Consider the following 15,626-nt stretch of genomic DNA (forward strand, 5'->3'; position numbering starts at 1 on the left):
CTGACAGCATTCATTTCTAGGTCATTACAGAACTGCCACCACAACATATTCTAGTTGCATTTTAGTAGAAAAATGGCTGCTATGCTTTGGGTTAGAAAAGGCAATTATCTATTTCTTGATAAACAAGTCACAGAGTCTGTCTTATAGCCACAGAGAAGGGAAAGGAGGAGGTTTACAATATCTTCATCCTTTGTACAAATACACTCATGCATTGAATACCCAGCGGTGGTGGATGTTCATTTTGTAGTTTTAAAACAGATTGAAGACAAACTCAAAAGTCTGCCCTTGCCTGGAAAAGACCATTTGTATCACATGTAATTATAACTGTGATTATATCTACTACTGTGTGGTACTGTCATCCTATTAGTACAATTGCTCATCACTGCTGTCAAAGAAAACACTTCTCCCCATCTCTATTCAGAATAGGAGACCAGTTTAAATGCTCTGAATTGCTCCTGGAGCAGCTTTTTTCTTGCTCTGCCTTGATGTGAGAGCACCATCTTCCCAATGTAAGCAGTGGGATTGCACACTAAATTTAGTCCATAGGCTTAGGGACACTTTTATGTCTCTTGAGCAAAACCCCAGGCATTGGCTTTCAAGATTTGCTGCAGCATCTTTTTTATTTTTAATATCTATATATCTAGCTATATCTATACAAAGACACAAATATGCATCTGCAGAGAACTAGGAAGATATGAGTCTTCTAATTAATAATTGATGCCCAACTTCTGATACTGGGCATGGGTTTAGCTGGGTGTCTAGAAAATGCATCACAATTTTTAGACAGCTAAATAAGCAAACAAAAAAATCCAAACCAACTCCTTTTAGCATCCGAGAAATGTGCTCTGGAGTGCTAAAGTCTGTCCAGCCTGTGTCATTCTGATCTTGAATATCACTGTATACACAGGAACATGAATATGCTTTAGCTTCCTCCTACATTGAAGTAACATGTTACCAATATTTGTGCAATATAAATTATGGTACAACATCACTGTTCCATTTAATAACAGTTGACAACACATAAGGCCAACCAAAATTAATGCTGAAGTATAATATATTCTTGAAAACAGGTGCTGCAGTTGAACTAGTTCTGTTGGATGAAAACATATCTATTCCTTGGGAAGGGAAGAATTTAAATGACATTAAATGATGGCATGAAAATGTCTATGGAGTGGAAAGAAAAAAAATCCACAGCAGTAAGCAGTAAGAGAAAACTATGTCATGAAAGTGACTTTTTTATGTGAGTTGGTCCAGAAGTATATTTCGGAAGTATCATTCTCAGACCAGGTATAAAAGAAATTATTATATTCTTAGACAACGGATTCTTATGCGAATAATCAAAATAACTACAATAACAGAAGACTTTAGGCTGGCACAGGATCTTGCATAAACTCAGTAAAATCTAACAAAATATTTGATTTATGTGAGAAATTATTAAGATGTAAACTCTGGGAAATTTTGTGTAGAAATAGCTTAAGTACATCTATCTATCTATCTGTATACATATGTTCCTCACGTAACCTCACTGTTTTCATCAGTTTGTGTTACAGACAGTATCTCATTGCTTGCCTGGACCCGCTCTGTCATCTTGAGCAACTCATGTCACCTCACCTGCTTCAATTTCTCCATCAGTACAATAATAAATGTTTCTTATCTGCTTTCTTATGCCTGGTCAAATGGCAAGCTAAAGCAAGATTTGCCAAAATATTTTATACCACTTCAGTAACGCAGGATAGCCATAAACTTGCTCTAACCAGCTAAGTGTGACTGATGTGTTATTGAATCAGCATAAACTCTTCAGGCTAAACCAGAAGTAATAAATAACCAAAATGCCTTTTTGCTCTTACAAACTTCTGCCCTAAGCCTATAGTAGCTGAAAAGCTTTTATGCAAGAAGAATTCACACTAATACACTATAAAAAGTCAATTTAATTCATTTTCTCTCCATCTAGTTTACCCTGTCTCAAGACAGTTTTGTGCTATTTGTGAATTCATGCATTTTAAACACTATTCTGCAATCCTTAAGCAGGCAGGCTGCCCATTTCACAGAATCCCCCAGGTCAGTAGGCACTTACTGTTGCCCTTCTGCAGTTCTTCTGAATTTGTGGGTGCTCTGTAAATCATAATTTTAGAAGTGAGAAAATGACAGGATTTAAATTTGCCTTTAAACAAACTTCACCTGAACAGGGAGCAGCCAGCTTCCTCTGAAGCTGGTTCAGCATTCTACCATCCGTGGCATTATCTGCAGGACTACTACATCTATCAAATGCAAATTTACTTTTATCTATAAGCTCAGCTTCCAGAGTTATCAGCATTTTGGAAAATAATATAGAATGTAATCATGCCCATCTTTATTCCTTAGCATAAAGCATGCTTAAAATAGAAAATATAGATCCTTCTTTCTTACAAGAAGACTCATAAGTTAATAAATAAAAATAATCAGCATAATCCTAAAAAAAATTGTAATTTAAACTCTATTTTTCTACAGGCTGAGGCCACTGAACTGTTGTAGACACTCAGAAAATAAAATTATTCATGACAAATCATAATCAACAGGGGTAAAGATAAAAGATTTTTTAATCTGTTTCACTGCATCTGTGAAACCACTTGATTAGTCCCCTTCTAACACATTTCTAAACATGGAGAAAATACATAGTGAGATGATGAATTTTTAGAGCATATTTTGGATAAGTTTGCTTAGAGTAATTGCAGATCTTCTGAATCTAGAAGAGGCAACTAAAATATATTCTTAGAAATGTCCCATTAGACTTTGAAAATAAAATGAGAAAGACAAATTAATGTTGATTGAAAAACAGCATGTGCATTTTGTGTGGAAGTGAATTTAGTTTGGTCATGAGTGTCATTTGATAAGCAGAGTTTCATTCCCTTTCTCTAAGTAAACTCACTCTGTTTTTCATCGTCCAGACTGTCTGTTCTAATGGATTTTAAAAATCCAAACCAATTCCTTTTAAAGGGAATAAGAAGGAAAGAATCAAATTATGTTTCCTCATACAACACAATAAAATAAGTCAAAACTGTTGAGGTATACTTACATCAAAGCAACTAACTCTTCCACTTGCTATTTTCCAACATGAAAAAATTGGTGGTTTATGGGCTAAAATGTAGTTTGGTGTGTTATAATAGTAAAATCAGTTATTTCTGCACCTACCAGACACATAAGCCATGGGTTTATTTACCCTTTGCAAGCTAAAGGTAGCTCAGGAGAGATTCAGAAAGTACATAAAGTTGATTCAGGGCAGATACTAACTTTGGATATTAAATGGTATTGGTGGAAATCCACATACCCCCTGTTCTCTGAAGGGCAATGCCTGCAGATAGGCAGTGAAGATGCACATAGAGCTGCAGCATGGAATGGAAAATATGGGCAGTTTCCAACCACAGAGGCAACAAAATCTTCTTTGTTGTGCCTATGCAGTGTGCCATAAGCCACTGCAACCTAAATAGTGGTAGTAATACCAGCAACAGCTTCCATGTATTCCCTTTTTTTCTTTTTAAAGTAATTGGCAAAAAATTCCCAGATATAGGCTTTTCCAGAGGAACTACCTGTATGTTTCTGAAGACATCACCATATTTTCCCTCTTCATGCCAGCACAGGACCTTGGTGTCACATGTACTTTCTATAATATTGAGGGACACCCCTGGTTTAACTTGTAATTCTTTAAATCTCTGTTTTTTTCTTGGGCAAATCCTGAACTGTGGTGGTATAGAACTTTTAGTTCACCTAAAAATTTGAACTTTTTTTCAGAACTCTCTCTTCTCTTTCCGTCTTCTTATGCTTTTGTACCTCTTTTTCATCCGATTTAACATTTTCCAAAGCTTGCTAGTTTTGGTGCAGTGGGATCAGGAGGTGGTGGAGGGAAGTCTGAAGAATACATCATCATACACATCCTCTCCATGATCTTTTCCAGGCTGCTTTGTGGAAGAAGGCAGCTAGTTATAGGATCTTCATCATCGATTTCATCATAAATTGCTTGATCAGAGGGAGGAGGAGGGAACGTTTCCAGCTCCACTTTGGTCACCGCACGGACTGATAATCATGCTCTGCTCTGCAACATCATCATACACTTCCATGTCACTTTCTGCAAATTTCACATCAGCTCCAGCAGGAAACTGTTGCTTTCTTTTAAAAGAATCATAATCAATCCATGGTTGTTTTAAATGTATACATAGCATCCTCTTATCCTGGGCTGTCTGTGATGTGAATGATTTCAGTCTTATCCCTCTGTTTGACAGTCAGTTCATTCTTCCCTTCCTTGTGGTCAACACAAGCTCATGCCTGATGAAGGGCTGCACTTGGGAACCTGGAAAACAAATGTTTTCCTGAATATCTTACTTTTACTCACTATTTTATTCATTATTAACTTATCTCCTACCATTCAACTTGCATTACCCAGTACCCTTTTTTGAATTGCATTAGCACACTCTAGAAATCCAAACTGAAGTCAAAATCTAGGGCGCGTCTTAAGATCAAAGAGTTTGGGTACAGGCTGTTTTCCATGCATGTGCCATCTTCATAAAATCCTGTTAACACTCTTATGATGAAGACAATTGAAATGGAACCTGTAAGAAGAGGTAAAGGCTTGGATTATGGAGCAGACAGTTTATGAGGTTGTTTTATGGCTACAGAATACACTGCCCAAAAGTATTAAAGGATATTTAGATATTGAGCAAGACTCATTTTAGCTTTCTCTTGAAGACAAGTCTCATGAAAAAGATCTAAAAAATACAAATGGAGTTGAAGAGAAAAAAGCACTAATTTAATGATACAGTTCCTCTGGAAAAAGAAAGAAAAAGAAACTAGTCTATTGTCGAAAATGGTGTGTTCAACTAAACAGATTTACCAGTCTGACCTATTCATTGAATCGTTTAGGCTGCAAAAGACCCTTAAGATCATTGAGTCCAACCATAATTCACTTCCTTGTAGGTGAATTCCTGTGGTCCTGAACCTGCAGGAAGACTCAAAAAAAGCAAAAGTCCATTTTGTTACTTAGTCATAAACAGCAGACAAAAGGCCAAAAGATAAATTGTCTTTCTTGGCTCTACTGAGTCTTGGCAAAACCACTCCAGTACTGTAGTTCTGGATATACTTGGAAACTTTAAGAGGTGGCACATAGGACCTTGAAGCTGAGGATTTAGCAGAGGGAAAAAAAAATAATAGAAGGATTTAAATGGATTAAGAGGGTGATGAAACCCAGGCAGAAGGAAGTGGAGATAACTTTAGCTGTCTAGTAAATGAGAAGAGAGAGAGATGATAATGGAGTCCTAAAGCCTCTACAGATTAAATTATCTGGGTGAGAGTCAGGTGTGAATTACCAGGGAAGGGAAGGGTCTAAAGGGGTTTTTGTGTTTGCTGGTGTAAGTAAAATTCCCCTTCAGGTGACACAGTCGGTGGTGGAAATGCTTGGAACTATGTCTCTCCATATACACATTATCCAAGGCCTGGGGAATAATTCTCAGTGTGAGAAGAGGGAACCTTTACTGTCTCACTAGAGACTCACTGAAGTGATACAGAAGGGCAGCAGAAAAATCAACCTTGGCATATATAGGAAAAAGTCATTAGTCACCATGGCAAAGACAATCTTACTATAAAGGAGAGGATTGAAAGTAGTCTGAAAAAAACCTGAGGAAGCTCCCTATGCAGCAAATAGGCACACACTATAAATCACTATGTATCCATGGCATCAACAGCTTTTCAATCTCACTGCTCAGAGTCTCATTTTAAAATACTTTTGCAACTATTTGCAGATCAATCTGTATTTCTCGAACAGTAAGAATCCATTTGGTGGCTGGGACTATCATATCTGCTGTGTTTTGCTGCAGTTCTTAGCAACTCTTTATTTTCTTCTCCTTTCAAGAGGGTAATCACTATTACCCTTACAGTAAATCAAACCAAACTGATTAAAACCAGGTTTATCAGAAGTTCTGGCAGGTTTTGGCAGAAAAAATGGGAAATAAACACAATGATTTTCTAATCAAGAATGATAAATTGTGGCCTTGTATGAAGCCACTATATTAACTCCCCATATTATGACGCTTATTAGTGTCATTGCCATAATAGAGAAACAATCTTTTCCCTCTTTTGACAAGTGTTCCAGATTTCAGAAATCACTGAAAGTCAAGTAGAGGCTTTCTACTTTACAACAGCTTCTAAAGAAAGTCAATAGTTAAATGGCTGTTTCCAAGGAATTTTAGACTCATCTGTGTTTTCTCTTGCACTTTATTCACAGTATTAAATTCAGTGGAAGAGGATTAAGTGTTTTACTACTGATTCAGTGTCTTATTACTGGAGGTGATAGCATTCATGTGTATCAACAGCTTCATAATCCTATTGACATAAACTAAAGTCAGATGTGAGCAATGTACAAGTGTGGTGGTGACCACAGCACTTGTTCAAGCAAGGCTCTATTCTCCCATTTATATAGAAATATTTTTTCAGTAGTTTCATACTTACATTTTCTGCTTGTTTCTGCCATACACCTTATCCATGTGCACGGGCTGGTTATGTTCTTTAGTCTTTTGCATTCTCAGCAGAGGGTTACAACCACTAAATCCCCTACTAGCTTGTTAAGTAGCTTGTGTGATTTTTCTAAACCCTCCTCGAGATCCACCCACACCGTGAAAATTCCCTTCAAATGAAATCAAATTATATTTAATCGGGAAATTTAATTATGCCACGGCATTAGGTATTTTTTGAATGCCATAGATTAGGCGGATTAATCAGGTGCTCAGGAGGTGGGTGGGTGGTATTAATAAGGCAAAATTTGTTTGCACTGGATGTACAGACAATTCTGAAACTGCCAGCCAAAGCAGAAAGAAAGGATTTGCCTTGGTGCTTTTAATGAGAAGTAGATTAGTAGAAGCTGTGCAGTTAAAACAAAACTAAACTAAACCAGCCACCACTTTAAGCCAAGGAGAAGAGTGCAAAAACAGCATTAATTTTTAATAAATACAGCACCACTGGCTGCTGACTGACAGCTTCAGTGTTATCTCATTAGAAATGTATAATAATTAGTTGGGTAATTTGGCTTTCTGAGGAGCATTATTAACTATATCAGAATTGTAATCAACTCAGGAGATCAGATTCCTAAATACACTGAATCCACTGCCTGCTTTGATAAACAGCTTGTGGGAGGGAGCAGGAATAATGAGCACAATTAGAGTCAGGAAAATGCAACACAGGTGCTTTAGGAACCTAGAGCCAGATTCTCCTTAGCTTATGGCTGAGCTGGAACTGTTTCCAGCTCCACAATGGGGCAAGACCCCAACATGAAAACATTGCCTGTCTGGGAAGCAGCGTGCAGTGGGAGCAGGGAGATGGCCCTGGATGCCGCAGGGAGAGTGCAGCAGCAGCAGCAGCCCTCGTGGGTATGGAGTCAGAGGAGTGTGTGTGTATATAATTATATTCATGTTCTGATTATATAGCCAGATGACTCAAACACATGTTGCTGCTGTTCCTAGGAGCGTAGAAAATTCGGACCACACCAGTTGCCACAAAAATGTGTAGTGGCTGTCATCACACTGGTTTGTAAGCAAGGCACAGTGTCACCTTCAGGAAAATCTATTTCATTAATAATAACATCAATGTGACATTTTCATTTAATCCTAATGACTGCGTAATTATTAATTACTGTCACTACAGAAGCAAAATCCCAGGAAAGCTGGAATCTCAGTTATAGCATCTTTCACAGTTGCTAGGTATTTTTGGATTACTTTACCCAGAAAAAAAAAATCATTTAGTCATTATTTTTGAGAAACAGTCATCATTAATATAAGAAGTCTGAGACACTGAAGATTCTTATATGTCAGAATTATAAACAGCATTTCTTTTAAAAAATGTTATGACAATTCACTTTATTCAAATCACACCTTGAAGTTGTCAATATATTGAGCACACACATCAAATAATGTTCAACATTGGACTAAATCCTGCTGAGTTTATAATTAAGCATGATCCTCATTGTCAGTGAGTTGCAAATTTATATTCTATTACTAATAGCATCTGTGATAATTTAAATTTGCTTTCTCCTGTTTAAGCTTTTGGTACTTCAGATACTTCATTTAAATTAGTGAAATGAAACCAATTTTTTGTTTTAATCAAATTTCTTTTTTCAGATTATTTGAACTACACTCATTGCAATTAGAAAAGCTCCCGTTTAGCAAGTCAGGGAGAAAAATCCAAATTGTCATCCCCACAGTATATTCTTTTTACAGTTAGTTTTTCAAAATTATAGGATACTTTGAGAGGTAGGGTTTCTGATGCATTTCAAATGTGTTAATATTTACATCCATTATTAGTTTTACTCTTTTTGTGGAATTAAACAGATTCAATATTTGGAGGAGAAGGTGAAGCAAAGGGAATGTTCTAACTCCCAGTATTTTTCCCACACTGAAGCAATGAGCCAGATTACAGAGGATGAAGATAAAAGGGGATGAAAAATGGATTAAGCTATACATATTGTGCTCAGTGAGGGGGTCTGATAATATATAAATACTATAAGTGCTATTTTTTAGTAAAGGTTTCATATTAAAATCAGCATTTTTAGCCCTCTTTGAGGAGTTAATTTTGAAGAATGGCAGCATTAGCCTGAAGTAACCTTCACCTAAGTTTCAAACTTCCAGTGATGTATTTTAGGTGTACATTTTTACCAGAGGAAGCATATAGACATTTAGCACATGCTTATCTACCTCACAGATGTCAGTCTGTCAATGAGAACCCAGGTTATTCAAGACAGGATACCATGGATGACAGACACCTATTAAGAATTTGATTCTGAAATTGCTTTTCTTTTGGTATTCAGTATGTGCAACTATTCAGATTTGTACATATTGAATATGCTCATATGTAAAATACTATGAGTCTTCTTTGAAGTGTAGAACCCTTTAAAACTTCACTTAATATCAAATTTGTTTGTCTTTGGCTATTTACAACACGAAGAGGACAACTTTATAAACTGCTTGGTAAAAAAGAAATGATTATTAACTAGCAATTCTTTGGTTGGGAATGAATACCCCTTCACCTACCCATGTCTCAGTGAAACTGAGAAATGTTTCTGAACCAACACTCAGTGAACACCAACACACCTTTGTTAAATAGATGCTGATAAATACATTTATCTATAGAAAACACTATGGGCACGCCCTACAGTAAGGCAAGATGCAGCAGCGCAGCATCAAGAACAAGGACATCTTTAAGGAACATATGACTAGAAATGCTGTGACTATTAAGAGTCTAGGCAAGCATTTTGAGGAGTTCTGGAAATGCTAGACACAGGAATATTTTGAAAGTTGTTTTTTATGGTCATAAAAACCACAAGCAGACATGTTACAAGGGTTTCCAAGCAAGAGCAGCGTACCAAGACTATTGATATGCCAAAGATATTTGCAGTCAGAAAATTGGCAGGGGAGAGAAGTTAGGAAACCTCTGATAGGAAAGTGTAAAGTCTATACTAAAGGACATGAGTGGATTAACAAAACTTCATTCTAAAGGTGAAAAAACAGTGGTTAGTAGTAAGAAACAAGGTCCCAGAATGGAGGAATTTAATTACAACACCAACTATGTGCTCTGTAAAGAGTTCTGGGACATGAAAGACAGTATAGCAAAAAGGAGGACAGGGTAAGCTTTAATTAAACACAGAGCATAGAGCTGGCCCTCTAAATCAATCATTATTTCTTGGAGGAAAGGACAAGTGCAGAGCTCTGTAAATGTGTGAAGAGAATTTTGGGTAACAGCCCTGTGGATTTCTCAGAGGAAAATGCTTTGACAGATGCCGAGTGGGACTACTTCTCCTTATGGTGAACCCAAAGGCAACAAAAAAAAAATAAAATTAAAGTTACTTCATGGTATCCAAGAAAAGTCTAAACGAAATCTTGGTGAGTTTATTTTTTCCCCAGGTCTGGAGTGAGATGTTGGAAGGAAAACAGACTGATAGTCTGATTCAGGTAAAATTCAAGACACCACTTTGGGAAATTTAGGACAGTTTTTTCCCCTGCAAAGACTAATTCTCTTGCTCTTTTTACATATTTAGCCACAATTAAAGCATTTTTCCAACTCTTTATGCAGTTTAAAAGCACACACACACACACACACACACTCTTCATGCAGTTTACATCCATAAACCTGAGCAGGAACATGCTTCCTGGACTTTAGCCAGAGGTCTTAGTCCACTTTAGTGGTGAGTGGTCTGAAATGGGAGTCTACCAGAGGATGAGAAAGTATGCTCACTATCTTTATGCAGAAATCATATCTGAACAGATTTCTTAGTGATAAACCATCAGTGGGTCTTTCTAGGAAAGCTGAAAAAAAGCATTTATTTTTAAACGCTGAAAAAACAGGTTCTTGGCCATGACATCTGTAAATGCCTGTCATGTAAACAGTGGGAAAGGGAACACCTTGAAGGCTTGTTATTTTCTAGTCAAGGCTTTGCATCTCCCTGTTTCTTGTTGTTATATTTCTATTCAGTACTTTTTCGTGAGCCTTGTCCTCGCATAATGTGACAACACCACAATGAGAAGTAGCCAGTGGTCCATGACTTGAGGAGACCAACCATGACAGAAACAGGCTTTGGAGAGGGAAGCAGATGAGATTAAGACAAGACAAAATAGTTCTGGCGATGACAGCAGGAGACTGGACAGATCCTGTGAGATACACAAACCCTTATTCTATCAGAGTTGGGTGGTTAAGGCTGTAGAAATGAGAATGGCAGACGTTCAGTGAATGCAACAGAACTAGGACAACAACATGCTCAAGATTTCAAACCCACTATGACTGGAACACAAAGATCTTTATACCTGTTTCTAGGTCTTGTGAGAGAACAGCTCCACCTCTGAGCAGCATCAGTTTTCTCAGACCATTATCTCTACTTCTAGGATGCAATGAAAGTTGTTAGGTGCTTTCTGAACAGATTGTAGGGGATAGAGGGATAAATCTTGTTTATCCACACAAGCCCTTGATTCAAGAAAGGTTATAAAAATGTGTACATTTAAAATCTTACTAGCTCTGCACAAATTTATGGTCATTCATGAACAGGAAGTATTCTAAACATGTAAAGTGCTTAGATGCATTCTTAAAAAATTAATCTATCAGTAGGAAAATGAACCTTCTCTTTCTCACTGAAAGGAGTCCTGTCCCATGCAAGTAGTTGTGTCCAAGAAAAAAAAAATCACCATGTATTTATCTCTAGGTAAGAGGGTAACTTCTATATTTAAGGTTTTATACCATGTAGTATCTTATGTGGGATAGCGGTATGGCACTATTTGCTCACAATTTCTTTGTTGACTCATATGTCTGGTTGGCTGCTCAGTGTTCAAGTGTATATTTAGTTCTTGGAAAGAAGGAGTTATTTGACTGGACATAGATTTAAGGTTAGAAGACTCCATTTTTTTTTCCAAAAAAGCATGCTATAACCTATATAATTGTGGAAAAAAATAATTGGGAAACCAGTCAGCTACTTCTAGGACACGATAAAGTAGTCTTTTTACTGAGGAAAGGGCTTTCAATCAAACATCTGGAAACAAATCAGTCACAATATTCCTGCAGCTTTGAAGCAAAATGAATAGTTGGAATGGAAGGCAGGAGAGAAAAATGAAGACTCAGAATGAGTTACCCTCTTCCAGTCATCAAAACCTCATGCATTTAATTTGTCCCAGTTGTTTTGGTCTGCACCAACAGTAAGAGTAAACCTCACTGAGGAATCCCCCCTCAGATAAGATCACATCTCAGTTACAATGATATATCTTTCAGATCTGTATTTCTACTCATCTGATGTCACAGATATTCTTGCACCTGCTATCTTCCACAAACATATTCCATTCTCTAGGAAAATGTGCTTTTGTTTTAAATCTGTTTTCATTGTAAGGGTGGAGCTGGAATGCAAAGCTATCATCTCTGGTCAGAGCACTAGCTGAGATGCACTGGATTGCTCTGAAGCAACACAGACTTACTGCTTTAGCAAATATGGGGTTTAATACATCAATATAGTGCAAGAAAAACAGCAAATCCAATGTAAATAAAAAGTAAAACATACTGCCCAGTTTCACTGTAAATAAAGTATCTGAAGCTGAAGCTAAAAAACCATTGAATTCTCTAATATGAAACAACCATCCATAGAAGACCAATACAAACATTTAAAAGAACATTAGTTCAAGAATTAAAATGTAACTAATTTGCTCCGAAATAATTTGTAAATGTGACTTACTAGCTTGTCAAGGGGTTCCCAAGATAAATATCCTTTGATGTTTACCTTTTCATGACTTGAAGATCATACTAAAACCTTTTGATTACTTGCCCCACCCCTCCCCTGGTCCTGACACCCTCCAAAAATCTGAATCCCTGTTATGGTGTTGCATCTGAATTAAGCCTCTCATAACTATTAGATTTCTAACACCATCATTAGATGTGGCAGATTTTTTTTTAAGTAGTTGCAAAAGTTTAATTCTAATAAGTGTATCGTCTAATGACATTATGTGAAATGCAATAGTGAAATGAGGTTGCCAAATAATTTTAAATATGTCAACTGTCATAAGTCAGGCTTTGCTACTATGATTATACTCTGAGGTTTTTAAGGGGTAAAGGATGCTTAAAGACTACTTCCTGCCAAGGAAAAAGCTCTAAATTAGTAGGAATTCGTAGAAATTATTACACTTATCTGCCTTGACCCTTCCATAATATGGGACAAAAGAATATTTTAAAGAAATTTTGTTACATTTGACTGAATAATTTTAAAAAACATTTTCCTTCAATTTATTTTAATGTCTACAACTTTCCTTTCTAATAGGCTGGATTTTAACTTTCAGGGACAAGTGTTTTAACACTATTATATGGTACAAATCCCTTTTCCAGGATAAAAAGAATCTCCAGGGAATACAGAAAATTCCCTTCCATCTTTCCATTTGTCCTGTCTGTTCCTGCAACAAGATAAAGTTTCCCTTTTCAAAAGTATCTCTGAACATACCTACGAACACATAAGAAATTAATTAACATTACACCCTCATATATTCTTTAGGAGTTATGTTTTTCCAGTGTTTGAGCTCTTTTGTATTTTCCTGGGGCATACTAAAATGCCCACTGGAAAAGTAATCCAGGAAAAGTGTTTTGGGATTAAAAAAACCCGAAAACCCAGAGAATGGATTTTCTACTCTATCTACAAAAGCAAGTCTGGAAACATGACTAAGGTACCCAAAATTTGATTTTAATAATCTTTCTGGCAATAAATTGTATTATATTCTACAGGTGGTTTCAGTAAAGTGGAGTAAAGTATTATATAGGCAGTTGTAAGAATGAGCTGTTAGGCCTACCCCTACCTCAAACTTAGAGTAAACGAATAAAGACGATATTAAATATGAGAATTTGAAGAGTCACAACAAAACACAAGTTAATCAGTTTGGCTTTTTCACTGGCGGCATATATAAGTAATATATATTTTCAGATGTACTTGTCTGAATGGCCCATGGGAAAGGACCAAATTAAACATCCATTACAATATACTTCTCATCTTTGGTCAGTCAATATGTCAAACAAAATAGTGTTCATGTTTCTAAACCTGGAATTTAAAAAAATTTCTTATTTTACAAGTTGGAATTTTGCCCTGGGTAATAAATTAAGAACATGAACTGTTTCAGGCTGTGTGGTGATTCTTTGCAGGAGAACATTAAAAGCAATGAGGATACTTGACTGTTTCTTTTTAAATAACAGAAAAAAAGAGGCAGAATAAAAGGGAGAGGGAAACCAAAAATATTCAAAAAATATCTAAATGGTTTGCATTTTTGCATCCTATTGACAAACTGCCTAACAAATCACATTCTCAATCTATTTTCAAACAATCCCTAGAAGGGTTAACTCATGCAAGTTGCATCCTGTACTTGAATTCAACCAGATGCAGGTATATTACTGACTTACTTCAAAAGAATTGGGGTTTTCATCTTATCTAACATTTCCTAAACATTATGCAGAATTTAAAAGATGCAAGAGAATCCCAAGTGCAACTGGTAAAATTTCCTTTGCTTTTTGGTTACTTGCTTGCTCTGGTGTTTCCGAGAGACACTTTGTGCTCTTCTATTTCCAGAATTGCCTGGCTGAAATATCAATGATTAGGCTCTTTTTAAGTGAACATTTGCTCTTTAGAAATTATTCAGAAGACAGGAGGTATTCCTCACTGAAATTACTACCTTTTGATTCAAAAAAAATTGCTCATCTACCTCAAAATGAAAGAAAAAAAAAATCACATGAAAAATAGTCACATTACTTTTTCAAAAATCCTGTCTGGCAAATATCTTCAGATATCTGTCTGAAGAGGACAGATTATGTGTCATATGGCATTGCTTCTGCTTCTTTGGCTGCCTGAACCCATCCTGTGTAATCAGAAAATTAGCAGAAATTACTACAATAACACCTCAGAGGACAGCAGGAGGTAAACTGTGCTTCTTGCCCAACCCTGTTCGCAGAGCTGTGGCAGAAGTGAGGGGAGCACACAAGAAGGACACAAAGCACTGCCTTATACTCTTGTGTGCACTGTCAGATCCTGGGAAGGATGGACCCTTGGGTTGCTGTAGCTCTGCATGCTCAAAGGAGAGCCAGCCCTTCCCTGACAGTCTCCAAAAGCATCAGGTCATCTCTTTCCTAATAGGGATATTCTAGGCAGGGAGAGATGCCATTAGCTGAAGACAGGCTGGTTTGGTAGGTCCTCCAGGTTCAGGTAAGTGAGATAGGCATCTCAGTGCTCATTCCTCACTCTCCCAGTTTCCCCCAGCCTGTGGTTTCCCTTGCAGCATTTTTTGGTGATGTGGGGGCTGGGTGCCTTCCCAGGCCTTCTGCAGAGGGGTGCAGAGGCAGCATTTGGGTGGCTGGGGGCTGGTGGGAGGCACAGCTGGCTCCATATCTGCACCTACATCACGGGAGTCACCAGCCACTACTCTGTTGACTCCCAACTTCCTTTGATTTGGTTACCTCAAATTCAAATTGGAAGCAGCTTTCCATATGCTGACATACCACGCAGGAAGGGACATCTTCCAGGGGAAGGACTGGTGGCAAAAGCAAAGTGCAGTCATTCTATCCAAGACATGTGAGGAATGAGGTAATATGGGCTGTTCCTCCCACTCCTCACAGGATGTCATCAGAACTGCAGCCAGCTGAAGCCATTGATCTCAGGCTGCAGCCCTCTTGGAAGCTACTCCAAAGAGTGGGAAATTCATTTACAGAAGAATTAAAGCCTGTTTCAAACCTCAGCACTCTCCAATCCAAGCTCTTTTGGCGGCCTTTTCTTCCTAGAGCCACCCAACCAAAATAAACTCAGATATTTTTCCCTGACAAATGCAGAGGGGGATACTAGTTACATTGTTTTTAATGTAGTTTTACCCTCTATTGAATACAATCATTTACCACAGGTATGGGTGTACAAGAAAGCAAATAAAATTGACACCCACTGGTTCACCTCCTAATGAATGGGGAAAGAGCCAAGTCATGACTGGAGTGCCCTGGCAGGAATGCACAGTTTTGTCCTTCCACGTAATAGAGAATTGAAGTCACTGTCAGCCAGTCATTTGGCCCTGTGCTTCACCATTTGCAGCAAACAATATAGCAGCTTTCAAAGTCCTACCCCCTGCCATGGACAG

Source organism: Corapipo altera, unplaced genomic scaffold (genome assembly GCF_003945725.1).
Source record: "Corapipo altera isolate COAL_440 unplaced genomic scaffold, ASM394572v1 255, whole genome shotgun sequence".
Lineage (NCBI taxonomy): Eukaryota > Metazoa > Chordata > Aves > Passeriformes > Pipridae > Corapipo > Corapipo altera.